Source organism: Cetorhinus maximus, chromosome 6 (genome assembly GCF_964194155.1).
Source record: "Cetorhinus maximus chromosome 6, sCetMax3.hap1.1, whole genome shotgun sequence".
In the NCBI taxonomy this organism is placed as follows: domain Eukaryota; kingdom Metazoa; phylum Chordata; class Chondrichthyes; order Lamniformes; family Cetorhinidae; genus Cetorhinus; species Cetorhinus maximus.
This window is the reverse complement of record NC_135884.1, coordinates 98,991,777-98,996,421: the sequence shown is the minus strand read 5'-3', so window position 1 is coordinate 98,996,421 and position 4,645 is coordinate 98,991,777.

Here is a 4,645-nt window from a genome sequence, read left to right as displayed (position 1 = left end):
CAGGATCTCACCACTTCCGCCACCTCCTCCCAGGCATGTTTGGTTACGTGGAGGGGCCTCCTTCTCCCGTCCTGAGGTACAAGCACCTCCCGCCATGCTGCCACCTCCTCGAGGAGGGCAGCAAGGTAATCATCAGATAAACGAGGGGCACAGAGCCCCCCTGCCCTACCCTCCTGCCCAGCCTGCTCACCAGCAGCGCTCTGGGGAGCCCTTCCACTGGCCGTGATTCACAGCCTTTGAAAGACTGCAGCAGCTTTTTAAACAGGCCGCCGGGTCACCATTGGGCCCGGCGGTCATTGCAGTCCTGCCATCATCTGCCCACTCCTGCTGTCCTCGGGAGCCGTGATTCATGCTGGATGGGCCTTTATTGGCCGCCCGTGTAAAATAGCGGCGCGGAGCCGATTGCAGGTAGCGATCAGGCCCACGCCCACTCTCACACACTCCCGCACAGCTCGCCCAACAGGCAGAACATCTTGCCCCTTGTGTTTTTACGTTTTCTTTTCGTTTGTTAATAAATATTTTAGTTTAATATTTTGAATTTTCAAAAATGGTAGTGGACTCTTTACTTCTGACTTCAGTGCATAAAGCTTCTCGTAATAAATACAAATTGCAAAATCGTTGTGATAGTTTGGCAAAGTTTCCCTTTAGGGTTTAGTCAGCCTGGCAAATACCACCTGCCATATCATAACAAGCTGTTGACTTTCACTGAGGAAGATTTCAGGCCTCCTTGCAGGGTGCACTTGAGCAACTCCGGTCTGGGCCTTGAGAGCCCATTTTCAGACTTCTCTATCTTGGCATGGGTACAGAATAGGCTGGTCGGCTGAGCAGCAATAGCAAGGGCACTGGAGGTGGTCAGTGGTGTCATCCACGGACTCACTGCCAATTCCCCAGGGCGGCATCTCAATAATCCTAGAAATATGTTGGAGGACCAATTGCTGGACTGCTGTGAAACCTGCAAGCCCCTTTGAGCACAAATATCCACAGCCAAAATGGAACCAGTCTGAACCTGCATGGCACCAAGCTGGGCATAATAAGCATGGATCTCATGATCTCTGTCTGAGCTTCCGTTGCAGTACTCAGGCGTTGAATGGTTTCTACCTGTGCTGTAGTGGAAGCTGAGACATCAGTCACAAAATACTGCATCATGGGTGGGTCCATAATTGTTGTCATGGAGTTGGTCACCATTTCCACTTTGCCAAGGATGTGCTTCAAGCTCTGCATGAAGCCCTGGGCCAAGTCCCATGCAGCGAAACCTGTCTGCAACCTGGCTCTCCAGTGTGCTAGCATACCATTCCCCCTGGCCTGGCTTCAGCCCATTCATGCTTGGTGACTCACCATATGCTGGTCCCAACTCTTCTACTCTCTAAAGTAACCAAATTTACTGAACAACCCCCAGTGAAGAAATTACCATCAAGATTTCACATTTTTAGCTTTACTTCAACACGAATCGGAACCAATACAAATTTCACATGAATTAACAGGCAAATGATATTTCAAATAAAAAGGTAAATTTCACTTTAAATAGTCAATACCACAAAGATGCATCTTATGCGACCACAAGCATTTGGATCACTCCCCACACAAATGTGTCACTATGTAGCTACATGATTCCACAATGAGCTGTTCTTTATTTACGCAGAGTAGGTCAGGAGTCCTATCTGACAACAGCTTTCACCTTTGAGTTTCATGGGTATGATTATCATCCCTATGGCACTCTTCTACAAACCCTCTCTCCTTCGTATCATGAAGTCCTGATGGTATAGCTTTCCAAAGTTCCTTTTCAACTGACCAACCAAAAACAGATCACAATTTGGCCACTTCTGGGAAAATACCAAGCTCTTTAGCTTCTCCGAGCTTTCCGGTTTTAGACCTTTTTTAGCCAGCTCACACAGTACCTCCAAAAGCTCCTGTCTCCTTTTTGGCCAATCAGAAAAACTAACCTTTTCCTAAGATTGATTTGTTTCTTCTCCTCACAAGAATTGTCTGTTTTCCTCTTTCAATCCCTGTCTGCTTTCTCTTTGTGTCTGCATCAGTACACTGATCACCTTCACTCTTTAGTTCCTCTCTTTGTAGCTATCCTTTGGCTGTAGCTCTCCTTTGTATCTGCCAGTTTTTTTCTTATTCCTTCCTGCTGGCACTGCTTCTGGGTCAAGGATCACCAAGTTACATGGACTGGTGCTTTTTATTATATAAGGGCATTTTAAATAAATTACAATTTTTTCTTAGCTCACAGCTTCAAGGTCAAAGGTCAGCAAAACACAGTGCCAGCATCTGAGCTAATGGCTGCAAGTGTCAGATCAAATGATAGTGCTTATTCTTCAGCCATCTGCTGTTGTTCACCTCCTTTAGGAGGCGAATGTTATTGGGTATCTGAAAGCGAAAATGCACGGTCACACCACTGCAGCTTGCACTCCAAGTCAGAAAGCAGGATGAAGGTAAAGTGGGATTTGAAAAGGGGCATAAGGCAAAAACATATCATCACCTTCAATGTTCTTGGCGATGCCAGATGCAACAGCCTCAGTCATAGCAGGCCCCATGATGCAGTGCACCGTCTCACTCCAGGGACTCAGGGGATGTAGGCATGCTTGATCCCTGATTTCCTATAACTACCTGCTGCTATGTGCAACAAGGGAAAGGTATGAGTGTCAGTGAGTGTGTTGCAATGCGTTTGAGTGATGTGCCTGACATGGAAGAATAGCTGGAAGTATGTGGAAGCAGCGAGATATAGACGTGTGGCTAGTAGCATTGGTAAGCTTGTGACGGCGAAATGGAGAACCTGAACTTCATCAGATGGATATGTTTTAAACTGTCTCCTTTAATTTAAGATGAAATAGAGAGCTCTGAAGAGAAGGATGCTGATCATAAAAACTTGCCTGGTAACAAATCCATGTGATCTGTAACCAAAACCTATTGAAAATCAAATGACAGGGCGCACATCTGAAAACAGACAGACATAGGGAGAGAGAGAGAGAGAGAGAGACTAGAAACAGCTGCTGCTGTGAAGAGCAGAGGAAAAAAGATTGTTTTTGTGTTAGCAATCAAGCAGGATGCTGGTGAGACTGGTTCTCTATTCAAAGAGCCAGGATTTGGAGAGTTATGAAACAGCGACTCGGTAAGGTGGGGCCTTGCTGGTGGAAAGTCTGCTCTGGAATACTCAATCTGAGTGGGCCAATTTCCAAAGGACACCAGAAGATTCAACCTGATTGGTAGGAAGAAGTGAGCCTGCCAGAAGCTGGAAGTGCCTTGAGACTTAATCTTGTTTTGTTATCCATCTGCCAGAAGTGTGGGGTAAAGCAACAACATCTCATATTGCATATTTCAATTGAGTGAATTAGTTAATGAAGAAGTACCTTTTCTTTAAGTTGATATATTTGTTACCTGCTATATAATGTTTGATCTATGTTGGTTTTAGTTTGTTTGTTACAATTAATGTCTTAAAACATGAAAACTTGTCCTGTGATTCTTTCTGTTTGTTGCTGGGAAATTCATCTTAATTTAAAAAGTTATTGGTCTCTATGGGGATCATAACAACAGCCATGAGTACTGATTGATGATGGGTGAGTGATGGTGCTGTGATGTATGGAGTGTTGTAAGACGTAGGTGGTTTGGTGAAAATATGAGATGTCCTAGAAGGTACATTCACTGACCTTGATTACCGGTGTGAGGTCATTGAACTTCTATAGGCATTGCAACCAGATCCTTGGGGTCAGACTCCAGGAATTGACCTTCCTGAAAACCCACCCCCACTCCCTTTTCAGGGTATATCCTCAGGGCCTCCTGGCCCCCTGTGGAAACATGATTGACATGAAAATGTGTCTGCTCCTTTCACAATCCATCATTAAGGCCTCTAAAGCTGCATCCAAAACCTGGGCACTCTCTCTCTGGCTTCTTGCTCCATTTTCTGTCTCTAACTTCTACCAAAACTTGCATGAGACTTTTCAAATTGCTGTTGTAGCACAACTGCAGCTCCTGCTTGAAAGGGGCACACTGCCTTTAAGAGGACCAGGCTAGCTGTACGTGATGCTAGCCATACACGCAGCTAGGCGTGCTGCAGAGTATGCAGCCAGTTAGCGGTCGTCCCACCCTGGGCTGCATGATACAATCATGCAGATAAGCAGGCAGCATGAAGTTTGCATGTTACCTTCCTCAAAGGGGCCAGGCCACAGGGCAGTCACGCATCACAACATGCCCCACCACCACACCCCCACCCAATATTGGGCCTAATCAAATTTCTCCCCCTGCTGTGTCTACTGTGTCAGAATTTTACATAATTTTAAAGACCTCCATCCTTTAGCCTTTTCTTTTCAAGACAAATACACCCAGCCTGTTCACCCTTTCCTCATCGAACTTATTAGCTTCTTGTTCTGCATTGGATATGCATTTATTAGCTAAACCAGGTAGCATTACTCTTGAAAGTCAATTAAACAAAAGGCTTAGAGTGGAAGTGTCCCAGATTTGTACTAAGTGCGGTAGCAGGTGGGAAAATGGACCTTTTATCCGCCAGCGGCTTTTCACGCTGTATTGTCCCAATCCTGCCTCATTAATCATGCATTCCCGGGAAACACGTCATTTCGATGGCTGTCAACTCGCCGCTACATCACATCAGGCACGACATTTAAAGTGTAGCCGCGCAGACACCTCTCAG